The 21,638-nt window shown below is 45.3% G+C and overlaps 1 long non-coding RNA gene across 1 annotated transcript; it reads left to right on the top strand.

Annotated features, from left to right (window-relative positions):
* Window positions 1-259: 259 nt before the first annotated feature.
* On the top strand, window positions 260-15,158 carry LOC124706250. The gene is made up of 4 exons (XR_007004352.1): window positions 260-424; window positions 509-595; window positions 7,975-8,044; window positions 15,126-15,158. It is a non-coding gene; the product is annotated as an uncharacterized LOC124706250 (long non-coding RNA).
* Window positions 15,159-21,638: the final 6,480 nt, after the last annotated feature.

Below are 21,638 nucleotides of genomic sequence, written 5' to 3'. Positions count from 1 at the left end.
CGGTTTCTATTGTACCCATTTGCCTTTATGTGCCCGCTTACTCCCATGACTTTTCACGCCGCGTGTCTTCTTTGTCTGGGCGGTGGGCGGTGCGTGAGTCTCATCGGACAAGAACTCTGGCATAGGAAAAGACAGCCAGACAAGGGAGGTGACAAGGGGACGAGCCGGCGGGCTAGCAGGAGGGGCGGAGGGGCCGGCTAGCAGGACGACCGGAGGGGTCTGGTGCCGGCGTGGGAGGTTTGTCTCCGCGAATTGATTTCTTATTTTCATCCGATGTTCTGTCCAGTGTATCCCGTGCTCCTATTTATTCCGCTTTCTATTGATGGTGGGTTTTTGGACCTGTGTTCTTTGATCCGCACGATGTGGCCTGCCGGATTGGGGAGTTTGGATCCCCACCTGAAGCTCGCCCCGTGCAGGACCCCAGGTCAATTCGATTGTTGTGCTCTTTGTTGACTTTGCATCGTACATGATTTGCTTTAGGAGCTGATGCATTTTGGTGTTTCTGAAGGGCACGCTAGATTCATTTGATGATGCTGGTTAGAATCTTCGTTGTACTGTGGTGTGGTGAGCACAGAGCTGGAGGTTGAGGAAATTGGTATGTCTTGCTGCCTATGAAGTTATTATGCTTGCATCTAGAGGAGCCAACACTGGATGTTTTCACCGTTTAAAGTCAATTGCTCCGCTAGAACGTGGCATGCTTTCATGTTTATTCTGAAGTTCAATCTGGAACAAGATTTCTAGCTTGAGGTGGTCAGGTTGTTTCCAACAAAATATTGTGGTCTTAGTTTGTTGAGCTCTAGTCCGTTATCATACAAGCTTGCACCAGCCGACCAGACCGTATGGTTACATAACTTTTCATGTCATTATATTTATATACTGGGGCTAGCATATTTCAAGACGGTTGGTTCCGAAAATCACGGAGCATGGGCGACGAAGGCGATCGGGGCGATCTCGTCCCGCCACCGCCGCCGTCGGCCTATGTCAGTCCATCGATGCGCCGGAAAGCGGCGAGAGAGTCCCTGCGCGCCACGAGACGTGTAGGGAAGGAAGTTCCGGGGAGAGTCCAGCCCCGAGACGGCTCAGATAAGGCGGTGGGCGGATCCTTAAAAACCAACCTGCCGGGTAACATAGATCGAGATAACCAAATCAGTTGCCACACGGGAAGATTGGCCAACATCGCTGTGTTCTGCGATCCGTCTCGACTCATGGAGGCGGCGAAGGGCGGCAGGAGGGGATCGGTGGGAGCGGCAGCGGCGGCCGGAGGCGGTGCGGACCGTCACGACATGGTGCACGCAGGTATGGAGCGTATGGGAAACCGCCAGAATCCCATGAAACCTGCAGGTCTCCTGATGGCGCCGCTGAGAGGTTGGGGCGAACAAGGGGGCCTCGATGAGAGACCTACCCGCCCGAAGCTTCTTGGCGGCCCGTTGGTAGGCTCGCAGCCATGGCGGCCAGCGCTCCTGGAGCCACGCAACAGGGAGGACGACGGCAACTGGGATGCTGGTGACGGGATGGATGAGCCTGGCTTTAGGCGGGGCGCGGAACTGCGGGCAGACGGGACTGTGAACATGGAGGATGAAGCCTATCTAGAATTTGAGGAGGACGAAGAAGTCAAGCCTGCACCGGGTGAACAAAAAACATGGGATCTGCTAGCACGGTATATGGCTTCGTTCAAACCGAATACCACGGCTATGTTCAACCGATTCATTGATGAGGTCTGGCATCCGAGAGCTGGCATTGAGTACTCGGAGAAAGGGAAGAACTACTACATGATCACCCTTTTCTCTAAGGGAGATTATGATTTCATCATGAGGGGTGGCCCGTGGATTTTTAACCAGAATGCCCTTATCGTTACTGATCTGGATCCCGTGAAGCAACCATCAGAGACGGTACTGAATTCTGTACCGGTGTGGGTGAAGATATATGACGTGCCATGGGGGAAGCAAGATAGGGAGTGGGGCATGAAATATGGAGATGGGCTAGGAGAGGCGATGGAAGTGGACGTGCCTGCCAGTGAACAACACAAGAAGGAATATCTCCGGGTGAGAGTTAAATTGCCGTATGACAGGCGCTTGCAGCCATATCTGACCGTCGGCGTGAAGGGTAAACCCCAGGAGAAGAAGAGGTATAGGTTGCAGTACGAACGCCTGCCGTACTACTGCACCCACTGCGGCTGTATGGGGCATAAGACGGACGTGTGTGAGAAAAAGATTCAAGGAGCCCCGTCGCTGAACTATGATGCGCATGAGCTTCGTTGTAGTCCGCAAAAGAAGTTTGAGCACCGGCCACACTATGTTCCACCACCAGCAAAGAGAGGCTTGAGTTTTGCGAGTTTTGGCAGTGCGGAATCACACAAGGGAGGGGCGCGCCAGCATAGCCGTGAGCAGCGTCGCGCAAGTGTCACACCAGAACGTGCGCCATCGCATGTTGAGTCCGCTGATGATAATGCTATGCCACCCCTGGAGGATGACCCGGACTATATTGCTATGCAAGCTGAGCTCGCAGAGAGGGAGAGACAGGTGCCAGTAGAAGTTGAAGAAAATCTGGTGGCAGGCGTTGATGCGATGCTTGTGGAACAGAGGCCGGATAGGCCACCATCAGCTTATGCAGGTGGAGGTGCGGCGGGACCGATCGTGGAGTTCCCGGATGAGGACGGTCAAGCCAAGGAGCAGAGAGGCCAGGACAACATGGTGCACATCACTATGATGGAGGACATGCTGTCCCGGCTACATCACATGCATGGGGGGAGTGTTTCATCGTCGAGAAGTGGCAGCCAACACCATGGTCCGAGGGCGAGCGATCTGATCCCAGCCCTACAGGGTCTCTCTTCCCTGCAGGTGTCCTTCGGGTCTGTGAGTGACACGGTGATGGCGCCAGCTGATACGATACTAGGGAAGCGGGCAGCGGAGGAGGCAGAAGTCCAGGGCGAGCGTTTGGAACTATCACTCGGGCTGGACTACGCAGGTCATGAGGCGGGTACCCCGCCAAAAAAGGGGAAGACGCAGGGTACACAAGTGAAGCCAGCTGAAACGAGCAAGCCACAGAAGGTGTACACAAGGGCAAAGAGCATGGCAGCTACCGGACATAAGCCATCCGGGAAACTGACGAGACCAAATGTGTGGTCTCGTCAGGAGCAATGAATTGCGTATCCTTCAACTGTCGGGGAGCAGGGAACAAACCGACAGTTAGAGAGCTTGCCACTATTTCCCAAGTTTGGAGTCCGCGTTTATTTTTCATTTGTGAAACTAGGCAAAGTACGAATAAGATGCGTAGGCTGCGTCATAGGTTAGGTCTAAAAGGTTTTGCTGGTAGTAGTAGTGATGGTCTTAGCGGTGGGTTGGCTCTTTTCTGGCATGATCAAATAAGTGTAGAGATCCAAGATATTAATGAAAGATATATTGATGCGTACGTGCGTGACTCTCCAAATGCGCCTCAATGGCGTATTACTTGTGTGTATGGTGAACCTCGGGTGGAGGACCGTCATCTTATGTGGGATAAACTCCGAAATCTTAAAGTAGGCTCCAATCTTCCGTGGCTGGTCTTGGGTGAATTTAACGAAGTGCTCTGGCAGGAGGAGCACCTATCCTGTAACCCACGGCCAGTTCACCAAATGGACGCTTTCCGAGAGGTTTTGTATGAATGCAATCTAACCGATCTTGGTTTTTCAGGTGTACCATATACCTTCGATAATAAAAGGATCGGGAGAGCTAATGTCCGGGTTCGCCTTGATAGAGCTGTGGCGTGCCCGGAGTGGCGAGACCGCTATGCTGATACAAGGGTGCTACATCTCACATCACCTGTCTCGGATCACTGTCCTATCCTTGTGCAATTGGAGCAAGAGGTGCGTATGCCGCAGAGACAGGCCAAGCGCCAGTATGAAATATTATGGGAAAGGGAGGCTGATTTACCAGAGAGGATAGCTACGGCATGGGGGGAAGCGGGGCAGAAAAGTGACTTGGCTGATATTATGCAGGGCCTAAACCGGGTGATGTCTACCTTACAGATATGGAGCAAACGTAAATTTGGTAAACATTCTGAAGGAGTTGGACAAATCAAGGAAACAACTAGAGGCTTTGAAGATCGCAAATGCAGACCAACGTGAAATACGCCAAGCTACAGATCGGATGAACGAGCTCTTATATAAAGAAGAGATGCTCTGGCTCCAACGCTCTCGAATAACCTGGTTAAAGGAGGGAGATAGGAACACAAAATTTTTCCACCAGAAGGCGGTCTGGCGGGCACGTAAAAACAAAATCAAACGGCTGAAGGACAGCGAGGGCGTTTGGAAAGAAGCTCCGTCCGACATGGAAAGGATGGCTACCTCATATTTTAAGGAGTTGTTCACTCGCGACCCCTCGCTAGACTCGGATAATCTGATTGCCTTAACCAAAGAGACGGTGACTAATGAAATGAATGATTCCTTGTGCGGAGACTTCACAGATGAAGAGATAGGCGACGCCTTATTCCAGATAGGCCCACTGAAAGCTCCAGGGGTAGATGGATTCCCGGCCAGATTTTACCAACGGAATTGGGCCACTATAAAGGAACAGGTCATAAACGCTGTTAAGTTATTTTTTGCCACTGGACATATGCCGGAGGGTGTCAATGATACTGCTATCATTTTAATTCCGAAGAATGATCAGCCGGAAACATTGAAGGATTTCCGGCCAATAAGCCTCTGCACAGTTTTATATAAGGTTATTGCGAAATGCATGGTTAACAGGATGCGGCCAATACTGGGAGATATTGTCTCTATTAATCAAAGCGCTTTTGTTCCAGGGAGATTGATCACTGACAATGCACTGGTGGCCTTCGAATGCCTGCACTATATTGAGCATAATACAAATACGAATAAAGATTTTTGTGCTTACAAGTTGGACCTATCCAAAGCTTATGACAGGGTGGATTGGGACTTTCTGAAGAAAGTGATGCAAAGGATGGGTTTCTCTCGCCGATGGGTGGATTTGATAATGTCGTGTGTCACCTCGGTGAGTTATAAGGTAAAATTTAACGGGAACCTCTTGGATTCATTTTCTCCTTCTCGGGGCCTCCGACAAGGTGATCCTCTCTCTCCATTCCTCTTTCTATTTGTTGCGGACGGTCTATCAACACTTCTACAAAACGCAATTGATAATAAGGTCATTGATCCGGTTAAAGTGTGCCGGAGGGCGCCAGGCGTGTCCCACCTTTTATTTGCAGACGATAGTCTTCTCTTCTTCAAAGCACAGGGGATACAGGCACAAAGCATTCTCCAAATTCTGAATATCTACGCCTCTAGTACGGGACAGCTCATCAACCCCGCAAAATGTTCGATAATGTTTGGAAGTGCCTGTCCTTCTGATCGGCGGGCTGAAATAAAGCAAGTGCTCGGAATACAGCAGGAGACGTTTGAAGCAAAATATTTGGGGTTGCCAACGCCTGATGGGAGGATGAGTAAGGATAAATTTGAGAGTCTGCAGGCGAAGCTAGCCAGATGTTTAGTAGAGTGGGATGATAATCAGAAATCACAAGCTGCTAAAGAAGTCCTTATTAAATCCATAGCACAGTCCATTCCAGTATATGTGATGAGCGTTTTTAAACTCCCCCTTGGGCTATGTGATGAGCTAACTAGGATGATAAGGCGCTACTGGTGGGGAGCGGAAAATGGGAAGCGGAAGACACACTGGATTTCTTGGGACATTATGATGCGACCAAAGAATTATGGGGGAATTGGGTTCAGAGACATGCGCCTCTTTAACCAAGCTTTGCTGGCTCGACAAGCTTGGCGTTTACTACAGTTTCCTGATACCTTATGTGCACAAATTTTAAAAGCTAAGTACTATCCTAATGGTGTTTTATTGGACACGGTGTTTTCAGGGAATGGATCTCCGACATGGCATGCAATTGAGTATGGCCTGGAGCTGCTCAAACAGGGGGCCATATGGCGAGTTGGGAATGGAGCGCACATCAGAGCCTGGAGGGACCCATGGATCCCAAGAGAAGGACGTCACCAGCCACGCTCACAACAAGGAAGATGTAGGTACCGGTGGGTGGCAGATTTCCTGTTGGCAGATGGATCATGGAATATGGAGCGTCTGGAACAATATTTTACCCAGGATGATATCCAGGACATTATACGCATCAAACCATCAAGAAGGAATGAAGAGGACTTTGTGGCTTGGTTCCCAGAGAAGAATGGGCTGTTCACAGTTAAAAGTGCATATCGATTTGCGCTTCACAGAAGTATGATGCAGCAGGATCGAGGCGCCACAAGCTCTCGACCGGATGGGGCTAGCACAAGCTGGAAACTGATTTGGAAATGCCCAGTCCCGCCTAAAGTCCGCACTCTGGCTTGGAAAATCTGTCGGAATGCTATAGCAAGTCAAGCTAATATGAAGCGCAGGGGTATGGCAACTATGGCGGTGTGCCAAATTTGTGGCCGAGAGGACGAGGATTCCATCCACATTTTCTTTCGATGCCCGCATGCACAAGGTCTATGGCGAGCAATGTCGGAGGAATGGGACCTCCCGAATATTGAGGTGCTACGCCCGGAGGGACAGAACTGGCTGATGAATCTACTCCACGCCTGTTCGGAAGATCAGCGGGTGAAAACCCTTATGACGCTGTGGCGGATATGGCATGCGCATAACGAGCTCACGCACGATAAACCCTGCCCACCCATCGAAGGCTCGAGGAGGTTTCTAGTAAGCTACCTTGACTCCCTCTTATTGATCAAACAGTCCCCAGATGCGGATATAGTAAAGGGGAAGATGGTGATAGACCAACAGCGGGGCTTTCAGAGGGACTCCCGGACTGAAAACAGGCGTCAGGAAGCGAAACAGAGATGGCTGCCACCGCCAAGCGGCCACGCCAAGTTGAATGTCGACGGAGCTTACTCGGTTGATGGAAGGGCGGGCATAGGTATGGTACTGCGGGACTGTCAAGGAAAGGTCGTCTTCACGGCGTGCCGACAAGTGCTGAACTGCCAGGACGCCCTAGAGGCTGAACTTCTGGCGATCGAGGAGGGTGCCAAGCTCGCTCTACTCTGGACTCCAATGAACTTCATAGTAGAATCGGACTGTTTAGAAGGTATCAACTGGATTAAGCAGAGCTCTCCAAATGGCTCTGCCCATGCCTTTCGGATCAATGCTATTCGTGATCTGTTAAGGGAAAGAGAAAACAAGCTAGTTAAGATTAGCAGGGATGCAAACACTGCAAGCCATGTGCTTGCCCAGTTAGGTCGGGTTCAGGGGAAAACAGAGATGTCTCTGGGAGCTCCCCTGCCAGAAATAGCTGATATCATTGTAACTGATTGTAACCCTGCTATTTAATAGATTCTCTTTTCCTCGCAAAAAAAAAAATATTTATATACTACCACTATTTCTGCTACTCCCTCAGGTTCAAAATAATTTCCCAACAATGGTATCTATTTTTGGGAAATTATCTTGAACCACATGGAGTACTAAAATCTTCATTTCCTCTTTGGATAACCAATTTTTGTTTGATTACCAGCACTAAGTCTGCATAATTTTACATGTTATAAAATGACGGAAAATGATAGTCCTCATCAAAATAGAGCAAGAATTTTGTCATTTAGCAGTTCAACACGAACCCAGACATGCACGTTGATTATCAACACTGAGTCTGCATGTAAAAAAGGAACCTATATGTAAGTACAATCAAATTTGTAGCGTACGGTGATAGGAAGCACCAATTGACTGTACTCATATGCAATTATAAAAATGATTGAGTCTGGCTGGATCTATATGTTCATGCATTGATTTGAAGCATATAGCAGTGTAGCATGAAACTCAACAGTATATGAAAACACTACTATCCCTATGTAGTAGCCATGATCGACCCAAGAAAGTTAGTTCTTACAATTACAGAGCCATTATCGATATTGCTTTCTCCATATTAACTAAGTGTTTTCCTTGGAGCTTTTATAGATACTTGTGGCAGTGGTACATAAGTGGCTTCTATTTTCCGGTGCAGGTGCAGTGATCGTCCTGGACTATTCTTTGGTTTCCTGGTATATACTTGCTTCTCGCCGGGTTGATCTCTGGTATGTCCAAGCTTCAATATAACCTTGTTCAGAATAAATATTTGAAGCATCATAGTTATGAATTGCCAACTACGCTAACCATGCATCATATAATAAAAGGTACATTTCTGTAAATATGCTAACAGACCATGAAGGATGAAACCGTGCCATAATTCTAATGAACATAAGTGTAAAATATTCAGATTGTAGTACACGGAACTTATACACATTTAACTTTGCTTCTCGGACTCAAAACTCAGATTAATGAGTTGCACTTTATTTCTTCAAAACACAACATTTTTACTATTACTTTTCAGTGATTTTGAACTGGATTCAATAAGCCAGATTAGCACACTTTCACTTATCTATACAAACTACTTCAGGACAAATAGAAGTTTTCGATTTGAATGTTCAGCAACATTTCTCTCGCATGTATCAAATAAGTATCAAAATATTTTCATACGAACGATCCATATAGTCTAAAATAGTTACATGATGCTTATTACCAATGCAACCTAACCATGCATGCCAATGAATTACGGCAGCTAGTTGACATATCCTTACCATGTATTGATTTACAATGCATATAACATTTACTATTCAGGCCTTGATAATATGACGCTCCATATGGTGTATTTTTCCATGTATGTTCGACTACCAAAATAATTCTAAAAAGATTCTTCCACTATGACAAACTATGAACAAAAAGATTATCCATGGTTTAATAGAAATAGATACCTCAGTTTTGTTTTCCTTATTCCGACCAAACCATCTTTAGTCCAAGGTTGCCCAACACAAACTGCATGAGAAACGACATAACATGTAAGAAACTCTCTCCCTCTCCCCAAGCTGCTCAGCGACGGTCTGATTCACATGTATTAATCATGCTTTGATTTGTTTCGGTATTTTACCCTTTCTCTGATCTAAAGATCTAAAGATGAGTATCTCACCTCTAAAAGGGACGGTGCTGACGGAGAGGAACCAATCAGGTGTGGCCATCCAGAAACAGTTAGGTGCTTGTCCGCTTGGCTATCAGCAAAATTGCATACTCAAATTGAAATAGTTACAACAATGTAAACTCACTGTTCTATTTGGCCAAACTACTCAAACTTGAATAATGGTACATACTCAAACTCGTAGCTGAATGATTTTACCCATATGGAGATCAAAGAGTCATTTTCCCTGGCCATTTACTCAAACTGAAATAGTGATACATATGTCCCCTTTGAAAACAAAACAATTGTAGCTGAAAATAGATAAGAGTGGCAAAGTAAATAGAGATACCTTTATACTGTTTGTCCCTGGCCATTTTCTTCTTCCAACTGAATTAACTTTAAGTCAAGTTGGAGGATAAAAGCAATAGCTTGAGTAATCTGGAAAATAGATGTAGACCAGATATCATCTTGCTTCAAGGCATCACTCTGCAAGAAAAAAAAAGTATAACAAACTATGCGGGAAAGAAAGAGCATTGCAACACGGGTACTGGGAATAAACTAACAAAAAAATTGATATTAGATTTGGGGTTTTAATCCCTTTATAAACCAATGTTTGAGATTATACCTAGACATGATAAATTATTCACAGCATACATGTTTGAGATTGCACCAATGTTTGAGATTGGAACAAGAGAATCCTCTTGAGGCAAGTACAATCAAGTGTGGGCAAACATGCATGTTGGCGTTGCTCTTTTCTCCATTCCCATGGTTTGAGCAGCGATAGCTTCATGCTCATCTCCACCTCTGGAGAAAAAATGCTAGTGATCACACTTGACTATACTCTACTCATTAGAAAATAATATGCAATATACCATGTCAATATACCATGCACTTGATCAGCTTTGGATTCCGCAATCATAACCGACATCAAAAGAATGTGTATTAGATGTTCCTCTGATTCTGTCGGATGTCGCTTCCCACACATGACCCTTCTCGTCACCACCTGCGGCGGCTCTAGGCGCTCGTGCAGTGCAGCGGCGGCATGTTCATTATGACTACAAAGGGATAGAAGTATGAAACAAAAACACATGACTTCTTACACAAAAAATATATAAGTCATCACTTGAATGTAGCAAGTTGAGTATATGCTCATGTTTAAGCAAAAATTAGGTCCGCCTTGTTTGACATGCAATGTAAATAGTGATAATGCAATTTAGAACAAAAAACTAATGTGGGCTTTGACGCCTCAACATAAACTAAGCTGAAATTTAGGCATTTATAGTTTTTGACATACTAAGGTTGGACAGCAACAAAAAGGCTTGGTATAAATAGCAGATTTTATGACACAATGGTTTGCCTAAACCATAACCTAACAATTCAGAAATTACTTGTCTTTGTACTTCTTTTACCTTCACTTCAAGCACAATCAATATCAGCTATCTAACCAGGACATCATGTAAGATCCATCAATGAATGCATATCCAGCAAGGGCATCAGTTTTGCCGAACCACGGAATCCACTTCATTACATCCATTGTTCAGACGATCCTTCTCCTTCTTAAAACGCTAGAATTAAATTGACGAAGGTGAGTAAATAATATAATGAATACAACTTAAGAGGATATAGATATAGTTTAGCTTCAGTCACGAATAAAGCAAAGAATCATATCATCTAATATTGGGTACCTTACATAGATACCAAAGTAGAAGCTGGTAACACAAGCAGTAAGGCGAGTTTGGTACCTTACCTAGATACCATCGTTGGGTTCAGGCTCGGTTGAGCAGCTCCTATGAGGACATCGCCGGTGCCTCAACCTCCTTGAGCCTTGAGCGGGGCACCGGATTTTGTTGGAGGAAACTCCAAACCTATGGCGAGAGCAGATTGTAAGACATGGAACAGATCAAGAGAAATAAAGGAGACAAATCATACCATAAGTTATACTATAAGATTTCTAGAAAATCAAACAGGAGATGCTAACTTTGTTCCTTTAAATGGACTGAAATAAATCATATAACCAAGACCATTACCTCAAACCTGAAGCATGGAGGAAAAAATACCTGGCCCTATATAACTATAAAATTGTGGAAATACATATCATTTGGAAATATTTTCTAACCAAGAAGAATATAGCAGTGTGGCGCTAAGAGAAGCAGATCTAAGACACATAATTAGCTGACAGCAGTGAAACCTCAAGCACATACTAAACTACATGAGAATTTAAATGGACCTTTAACATATCTCTCTAATGTGAAAAATCTGGTACATAGTCAGAGGTCCATCATTTCTCTAAGAACATAATTGCTCATATCATGGTTCAGTGATGCAAAACCGAGCTGCAAGAACAGAATTGTTTACGAAAATATTTCTCTTAACACTAGCTGCAGCAGCACACACATCGATAGAAAGAGAGAAAAAACCTAGATCTGTGGCTGCCTTCTGGGGTGAGGATGGATGAATCGGTGGCGTTCTCTCTGCGGAACCAGGTCCAAGCACCTCACATCAGAGGCCCCAAATCCCAAATAATGGACCACCGTTTGCAGCAAGGTCTCTGTCCGTGGTCCTCCTGCCTGGTCAAGATGGTGGTACGATGGAGAGCTTAAGAGAGGAGCCAATATGCCAAGTCAAGACACACAAAAGCATCCAGGAATTGAGCAAATCACACAAAAAACAAAATAAATAGCAGGTGACATACAACGGGCAGGACCTGCTCTCACGGATGCAAGATGATGGCCCATTGATCTACGGCCGCAGGTAGAGCACGCGGAAGATGCGGACGACAGCGGATCTACAGGGCCCCGCGTTGACCGCCGGCTGTAGCTGCTCGACCCCGGCCGCAGGCGGAGCGCGCGCAAGACGCGGACGACGGCGGATCTACGAGCCCCGCGTTGACCGCCGGCTGCAGCTGCTCGACCCCGCGAGGTCGAGCCCTACGCAAGGCGATGCGGTCGGCCATGGGTGGTATAGCCTGCAGCAATCGTGTGCTGCTCCAAGGCGGCCAACCGCCGCTCTCCTTCTCCGCTCCAAGGAGATTACCAGCGAGGCAGGGAGGAGCACGGCAGGATGCGAGGTGGTGGCGGCACCGATGCAGAGGAGGAGCTGGGGCAGGGAGAGGTGGCGGCGGGATGGGGGGACGCGAGGGGGTGAGGAGGAAGAGGAGAGATGTGGCTGGTGGAAATGAATTGGGTTTGGCCGGTGGGCTCTGATTTTTGTCTCACGCACAACCACTCGTGGCCAATGTCTACTCTACCCCTGCTAGTGGAGATATTTCCTCCTCCCCTGACTCCACGCTGTACCGAATCAAATGCCACCTGCTGCGACTGATGAGCTGGGTCGGGCGAAGGTGGGGCCCAAGAGCAGCCAGAGGCGGGTAAGAAACGACCGTTGCATGGGGATAGCTAGTGGAGGAACCAATGTGGAAACGCCCACGCGCCAGGAGGGCCAATCAGCGCCTCTTTCTCTGCCCAGAATGAACAGTCCAGATTCACCCATGGGAAGATCCGACGGTTCACACGCTGAAATCGCTGTGAGTTCCCCATGGGGGTGCAGCAATTATACCTTTAGATGAGGCCAGTATAAATCGTGTTTGAGCCTGACTCTGGTGCCGCGTGTGGCTTACTGTTATGAACGAACGACGATAGATTTTTAGGATTGGATTGTATATGGCGTATTCTAGCCATACTCTACTGCCATGTTAGGTTCGGGTTTGAGCCAGACTGTATTGCCGATCGATCGAGACAACTTTACCTTACTCCATGTTGGGCCTAGGAGAAAAACTATTTGGCCCGTTTGTGACACCAGGCAGTCACCTATTGCAATTTAATAGTAAAGATATATATATTTGAACATTCTTGGCGATTTCAATAATCTCTCATCTCGATCTATCTCTCTCTTTATCGATTGGTGGCCAGCGCAACGACACACATTATGCTTGCACTTTACGCCCAAAGGTGGGTGCCTCTAATAGTGCATGTCTGTGCACACTCGATCGATCTGGCTAGAGTTTTGATTAATTGTGTAGCACACTAATAAAAAAGTTGTAATTTAATTCACAACAAGTTATAATTAACCCTAACACATAAACCCTCGAAATAAACCATAAAACCCTATATAGCTAGCTATAGGCCAAGCAGGCCAGGGGGGTCCTCGCGGTCCTCTAATTAAATATATGTGCCATTAACCCTAAACCGTATATATATAGAAAACTAACCTTAGCTAATCAAACGCTCGTTAAAACACATAACCCCAAGCTAATTAATAACCCGATCTAATAAAACCTTGCTATATATATAGCTAGTCAACCCTAGATTAACCCCAATTAATATATGGCCTATATCGATCATATATATATATATTGACATTATTGGGATTCATTAATTATATAATAAGTACTGATAATTCAATTAATTAACTTGAATTTTGACAAGGTCTGAAATGAAAACACACTTTAATTAATTTGCCTCACAATATATATAATTAATATGCATGCATGGCCTAACCATGCATGCTTATATATGTGTTTAATTTGGGGATTTCAATCGCTCTCTCGCTTTGTCTCGTTGGTGGCCAACAACACACACATGCACTTTGTGCGCAAAGGCATGTGCCTCTAATAATGTGTGCGCAGTCGATCGATCTAGTTTTGATTAATCATAGCACACAAATAAAGAAGTTGTATTTGAATCCACACAACCCTAATCTAAAACACATATCCCCTAACATGGCCTAATTAATTGACCCCTTCTCTCTAGCTAATTAGTTGAAATTGCACAAAATCAAAAGGGGTCCCTCACTAATTATACATATATATCTAGATTGTGATAAACTTTTGCCCCATATTTGGTGGATGGGTGCATCTTGGCATGTAAAACAATTAATGTTTGCAAATGGCGTTGTCAAAATTTATGTACAAATGATTTCTTTCCATCCGAGTGCATAAAATGGGAGTTTTAATGAAGAAAGTACAAATAAAACAGCTCAACATGCCTCCACACCCCGATTTTCACACGAAGTAGAGCATATTTAAAGGATAATTCCAGAGTTTTACTATTTTTCAAGCAACTTTGCTAATTTTCCCCCACTCACATGACTTTATGTCGATTTAACGAAAATAGGGGGAATTTAAACTACATGGGCGGGATAGTTTGAATTGTGCGCGCGGCAAAGGGAACCGCCTATTCTTCAACCTTGTGCACGGTAAATTACACACGCAACTCCATTAAACACCACCTACCGACCTTAATTATTACCCTGGCGGCCCGGCCGCATGACCCCCCGCCCAGCCCTACACAACTTATCCCCGTCCATGCGAAGAGCTTCCCCTCCCCGTCCCGTCCGTGCGAAGAAGAAGCTTCCCCTCCCCGTCGTTCTTCTCGAGACGCACCGACGGTCAAGTTGATCCACGGTAGGGCTGCTATCTCTAGCTCAATCATGCATCGGGCAAGACGGCCTAACGATTTATATTTTCTTGATGCTGCTAAAAAAATCGTCAGTATGCTCGAACTAATTGGCACTTTATAGTTTTCCGCTCGATTTGTCCTCGATCAATTTGTTCATTTGCGTTGGCATATAGAGTCAGTTCTGCACTCGATGTGTTAATTTGCTGAAATGCCATGGCAGAGTTTTGTACACGATCTGTTTGCTAAAATGTCGATGGGCATTTTTTTTGTACTCGACATGATTGCTGAAATGCATAATCATGTAGTTTAGTTTTGTACTCGATGGATATACATTTCCTACTTCGCCTTAAATTAATCACCAACCATTGTATCTCATAATTAAACAGATGGACAGAACTTGGATACTGCATGGACACTTATGTTCCCCTTCATATATAAATGGTGTTCAACCCTTTATGGGGTTATTATTAGAGCTCATGAAGGTCACAACCTGGACGTGTATTGCCCGCGCTGCACATGTATGAATGGTGAGAAGATGCCTCACCATGTAGTGGAAGATCATTTACTCATTTTTGGGATGGACCGCACATATGTTAGGTGGGTTTATCATGGTGAACCATATAATGATCCTTCAGCGGGAGAAGCAGATCTTGCTCACACTGTATGTGTGTTGGCATATGTAGTTAATTATTTATATTGATGCTGCCGATGTTTCGATCAATAGTTTGCATTGCTGTGCAAGGTTCTGTACTTAAATTTAACATGTTGCAGATGGATGGACGGGAAGGAGAGAAAAAACGCTTGCTTCAGGAAACGGGTTTCAGCTCTGGGACATGTGCTGTGCCAGATGAGAAGGTAAATATGTAAAACGACATTTGTTCAGGTTGCATCCCTTAGATGTTTGTCTAATCGGTTGATCTACTAATTGCAGAAGCATAGAGTTGAAGAGGTCTCTCAGTTTGATGGGAGATTTGAAGATGAATCTCAGTTTGATGCACCTGTGGATGGTACTGATGACGAGCCTTTCATAGACGAAGGTCCTGCACCTGAGATTATCCAGCCTATAGAAGGAGGTCGTGGACCGAGTACACAGCTTTGCGTTGAAGTGGATGCACGCCCAGAGATCATCAGGGGCGTCCGGGTAGTCTCAAGACCACCCAGCCCTGATGCACCTGTGGATGGTACTGATGACGAGCCTTTCATAGACGAAGGTCCTGCACCTAAGATTATCCAGCCTACAGAAGGAGGCCGTGGACCGAGTACACAGCTTTGCGTTGAAGTGGATGCACGCCCGGAGATCATCAGGGGCGTCCCGGTAGTCTCAGGACCACCCAGCCCTGATGCAAAATGTTGAGCTACTTTATGATTCGTACTCTTATGTTATGGTGTTGTAGTATGTACTATCTTTGTTATGATTTGTACGCCTTTGGCGCTAGAACTATAATTAAGCATTCCGTGGATGATCGCGTTGCAAAATTTGACACCCACATAATCAGTTCATCGTATGAGTAGTAGCACAATTACTTCTACAGCCCGATCCTGCCGGCGCATTAATTGGTAGCATGAAACACTTTCAGACACTCCTCTCGATTCATATTAATTGACTCAATTTTGTCTAGATATGGATGTATCTAGATGCATTTGTTAACTAGACTAACAAACTTGAGTCAGTTAATATGAATCGGTGTAAACTGCCCAAGTCCTCGAGCAGCTAGTTTATTGACTCTGGATTCCAAGCCTCTCGCGGCAAGCCATCGACGAAGCTTTGACCAGATCTTGGCCCGCTTTTTTTTGCGAATAGCAAAGCTTTGACCAGTTCCTCTCGGGATACAGCACGCCGGTGAGCTTGCACGGTTGCCATGAGCACTTTCCGGCGGAACTTCCTCTGCAGCGCCCTCAAGCCGCCGGCTGCGAGACAGCACGCAGTGCCTCGAGGTGGACGGAACGGACGAACTCGGGATCTCAGGGCGGGGGGTCCGCCTCGTCCGGGAACGATCTCCAGCGGGTTAACGAGGACATGCATGGCGGCCAGGGGATTTGGGTTTTTTGTTGTTGTTCGAGCTTGGGATTTGGGGTTTTTTCGGATAGGGGAGGAGGAACCGAGGAACAGGAAGGAACAACCCGCGTGCTTGGCGCGTGGCAGTGTGCTTGAATTTCGAATTTTTGTGAAATGTTTCATTTCCCCGCTACAATTCGGGGGTTTTCTTGACGCGCCAATGCGTCCCGCCGGGCAAGTTCAAGTGAATTTGGGGTGCCACACTATGGGCCCCAGTTTCAGTGAGACATGTAATGACTAGTTACATCAGTAAGTTCACTGTGTAATAAAATATGTTACCCTCCCCTTTATGTAGCCCCCTTGTCTCTCCCGATCGAGTGCCGACAGCCGACGGATGCAAGCCGCTAGCTCGATCCCCTCCTTTCGTCTCCACCGTCCAGGCATCCAGCTTGGAGGGGCAAGCTGCATCTAGACCAAGCGGATTAGGTAGTACTAGTAATGTTCTTTCCTTTCTCGAGATCGGTTCTTTTTTCCTCACCTCGATATCTTGCGCATCTATTTCCTATTTGGGCGAAGGGGTGTTTTTCTGGTCACCCTCGCGCTGGGAGTGATTGATGGGGGTGGGGGTGGGGGCTACCTTTGCTTGGATTGGGGTGTTCTTACTTTATTTGTCGACATTTGCAACCTTTGTAGTTTCTGTTGATCCTCACTGTATCTTTTGTCAGCTTGTACAGGAAAGGAAAGACCTCGGTGGTGGTGGGGGGTCAATGGAGTGTAAGGCCACCACGCATGTGGGCAGTTGGCCGAGCCTGAGCTGCGTCCCCAGCCCCGCAAAGCAGGTACTCCGTTTGCTTATCCACTCCGTCTGTCTGCATCCCTAATCTGTTCCTGTTCTGAAAATGCTTAAAGTAGCACATGTCTTCAGTTGTTTGTGCGTAAAGCCTCTGTGACACCATGCTCTATATTCTCTGTATCAGGTTGGTACCTCCAGGTTCCGTGCTGAGGCTATGGGGAACGATAGCGCCCCACCTGCTGCAGGAGCATGGCCAGATCTGCAGCACAAGAAGCGAAATGCCACTGCCGAGCTGGGCAGGGAACGCCCAGGGGTAATTTTTTAAACCAACTTACCATGATGTAGTCTGAATCTGGTACTCCCTCAGATCCAAATTAACTGACTCAACTATTTGTAGATACGGATGTATCTAGATGTGTTTTAGCTCTAGATACTACTACCTCCATCCCAAAGCTTAGGGCTTATATTATTTTTAGAAAGTCAAACTATACCATGTTTGACTAAGCTTTTACCAAAAATCATTAACATGCAAAATACAAAATTAATATCATTAAATAGGTTGTGAAATATATTTTCCTACGGTATCTACACAATATTATATTTGTTGATAGAATGTTCTAAAATTTTGGTTAAACTTTACTTGTTTTGATTTCTCAAAAATAAATAAGCCTTAAGGTTTGGGATGGAGGTATCTAGACAAAGCTGAGTCAACTAGTTTTTTTGTCTGTCCATAGCTAGTGTTCATGGTGCAAAAGGCTAAGAGCATCCACTATATGCATCAGTCTATCTCATACAGTAATTCAATATCACTGCTGAGGTCTGCCTTTTGTTTTGCTATTCATATGCAGATTGAAACTTTAGGGCCTTTACTCAAAAGGAAGATCAAAACTGCGGCTGATCAGGCTGCCAGTATGTTGATGCTGCCCCCATCTTCTAAATGCCTCTACAAACACAAGGCCACGCGCCAGCTGGGTGGTGATCTTTTAATGAATATGGTATATTTTCTTAATCCACAAAACATGCCTTGATTTTTGTCTGTTTATTGTCGGTTTTTTCTAATGCTTGCCAAAAGTTTACAACAACAACAACAACCAAGCCTTTCAGTCCCAAACCAGTTGGGGTAGGCTAGAGTTGAAACCCATAAGATCTCGAAGCCAAAAGTTTAGAAACACCAAATTCGTTTGCTTACAATCATCATACAATAATGTTCATCTACTCTCCAGTTCCCCTAACCCAACAAAAAATGATGTTAATTACCATTTTGAGATTAAAAGAGCACCATTAGGCACTGATACGTCTCCAACGTATCGATAATTTCTTGTGTTCCATGCCACATTATTGATGTTATCTACATGTTTTATGCACACTTTATATCATATTCGTGCATTTTCTGGAACTAACCTATTAACAAGATGCCGAAGTGCCAGTTCTTGTTTTACGCTGTTTTTGGTGTCGAAATCCTAGTAAAGAAATATTCTCGGAATTGGACGAAATAAAAGCCCAGAGGCCTATTTTCTCACGAAGCTTCCAGAAGTCCGAAGGAGAGACGAAGAGGGGCCACGGGGGAGCCAAACCCTAGGGCGGCGCGGCCCCCCCCTTGGCCGCGCGGCCCTGTGGTGTGGGGCCCCCGTGCCGCCTCTCGACTTACCCTTCCGCCTACAAATAGCCTCCGTGACGAAACCCCCAATACCGAGAGCCACGATACGGAAAACATTGCGAGACGCCGTCGCCGCCGATCCCATCTCGGGGGATCCCGGAGATCGCCTCCGGCACCCTGCCGGAGAGGGGAATCATCTCCCGGAGGACTCTACACCGCCATGGTCGCCTCCGGAGTGATGAGTGAGTAGTCTACCCCTGGACTATGGGTCCATAGCAGTAGCTAGATGGTTGTCTTCTCCCCATTGTGCTATCATTGTCGGATCTTGTGAGCTGCCTATCATGATCAAGATCATCTATCCGTAATTCTATATGTTGCGTTTGTTGGGATCCGATGAATAGAGAATACTTGTTATGTTGATTATCAAAGTTATGCTTATGTGTTGTTTATGATCTTGCATGCTCTCCGTTTCTAGTAGAGGCTCGGCCAAGTTTTTACTTTTAACTCCAAGAGGGAGTACTTATGCTCGATAGTGGGTTCATGCCCGCATTGACACCGGGACGAGTGACGAGAAAGTTCTAAGGTTGTGTTGTGCTTGTTGCCACTAGGGATAAAACATTGATGCTATGTCTAAGGATGTAGTTGTTGATTACATTACGCACCATACTTAATGCAATTGTCCGTTGCTTTGCAACTTAATACTGGAGGGGTTCGGATGATAACTCTGAAGGTGGACTTTTTAGGCATAGATGCAGTTGGATGGCGGTCTATGTACTTTGTCGTAATGCCCAATTAAATCTCACTATACTCATCATGATATGTATGTGCATGGTCATGCTCTCTTTATTTGTCAATTGCCCAAGCTGTAATTTGTTCACCCAACATGCTTGTTCGTCTTATGGGAGAGACACCTCTAGTGAACTGTGGACCCCGGTCCAATTCTCTTTACTTGAAATACAATCTACTGCAATACTTGTTTTTACTTGTTTTCTCTGCAAACAATCATCTTCCACACAATACGGTTAATCCTTTGTTACAGCAAGCCGGTGAGATTGACAACCTCACTCGTTTCGTTGGGGCAAAGTACTTTGGTTGTGTTGTGCGGGTTCCACGTTGGCGCCGGAATCTCCGGTGTTGCGCCGCACTACATCCCGCCGCCATCAACCTTCAACGTGCTTCTTGGCTCCTCCTCGGTTCGATAAACCTTGGTTTCTTTACGAGGGAAAACTTGCTGCTGTGCGCATCATACCTTCCTCTTGGGGTTGCCCAACGAACGTGTGAAATACACGCCATCAAGCTCTTTTTACGGCGCCGTTGCCGGGGAACTGAAGAAAAGCTACACCACAAAGATTTCTAACTCCCACGTCAACTACGCACCAGCATCTTTTTCTGGCGCCGTTGCCGGGGAGATCAAGACACGCTGCAAGGGGAGTCTCCACTTCTCAATCTCTTTACTTTGTTTTTGTCTTGCTTTATTTACTACTTTGTTTGCTGCACTAAATCAAAACACAAAAAAAATTAGTTGCTAGTTTTACTTTATTTACTGTCTTGCACTCTATATCAAAAACACAAAAAAATTAGTTTACTTGCATTTACTTTATCTAGTTTGCTTTATTGTCTTGCACTCTATATTAAAAATACAAAAAAAAAATTTAGTTACTTTTGTTACCATGTCTAGCTCTGAACCTGTTACTTCTTCGCCTGAAGAATTAGTCTTCACTTTTAAACAAGGGGATGAGGAGAGTTTTAAGGATGCTTGGTCTAGAATTTTTACTTCTTATCGTGAAACTGAACCTCAAATGGCTCTAAGTTTGCTCCTTAGTAATTTTTATTTTGGTCTTATGGTTCGCTATAGATATGCTTTGGATACTTTAGTGGGAGGAGATTTCCTTCATTGCAATGGGGATCAAGCTTTTAATGCCATAAAGAAGTTGGTTGCATCATATGATTCAGCTAATAACTTTGATTCGAGTCCTCGCTAGCATATATAGTAGATTAAATACTCGGAGATAAGTACATCTCGCTTGAATGATAACTATTGCCACGTTCGTAATCGTCTTGAACAAGTCTTAGTGAACTCTAAACTCTCATTGTGGGATCCTTCGTTAAAATTGTTATCGGTGATCGAACCCTCCATGCCTACTTGTGATATTATGTATGAATTTTGCCTTATGCCCGAAAGTATTTATAAATCTTTGAAACTTTGGGGAGTTGAGGAAGGAGGAGAAAAGATAACTCTCATTGATAACTCTACTATAATCCCTAAAGGAATAGCCGCAGGTGTGCATACAACTATTTGTGGAAGAACAATATCTATTGATTATCTTGTTGTTGAAACAGGAAAACTCACACTCGGAAGATCCCTGCTGAAACTATTGGGAGCGAGTCATTGATGTTGGAGAAGGCACTTTGAAATTCACCTCTATACCGGGAGAAACTCGTATATTTCCTAAACCAAAGGGAAAGAAAAACAATAAGAAAGGTAAGGGTAAAGCCCAAGGTAATGTTGATGCTTCACCTCTTGATAATACTTGATACACACTTTCGCGCCTAGCTGAAAGGCGTTAAAGAAAAGCGCTTATGGGAGACAACCCATGTTTTTACCTACAATACTTTGTTTTTATTTTGTGTCTTGGAAGTTGTTTACTACTGTAGCAACCTCTCCTTATCTTAGTTTTGAGTTTTGTTGTGCCAAGTTAAGCCGTTGATAGAAAAGTAAGTACTAGATTTGGATTACTGCGCAGTTCCAGATTTCTTTGCTGTCACGAATCTGAGCCCACTGCCCTGCAGGAAGCTCAGAAAATTATGCCAATTTACGTGCATGATCCTCAGATATGTACGCAACTTTCATTCAATTTGAGCATTTTCATTTGAGCAAGTCTGGTGCCATTTTAAAAT

The sequence above is a fragment of the Lolium rigidum genome, chromosome 4, assembly GCF_022539505.1.
Source record: "Lolium rigidum isolate FL_2022 chromosome 4, APGP_CSIRO_Lrig_0.1, whole genome shotgun sequence".
Taxonomy (NCBI): Eukaryota; Viridiplantae; Streptophyta; class Magnoliopsida; order Poales; family Poaceae; genus Lolium; species Lolium rigidum.
This window is presented reverse-complemented; position numbering and strand designations above follow the sequence as displayed.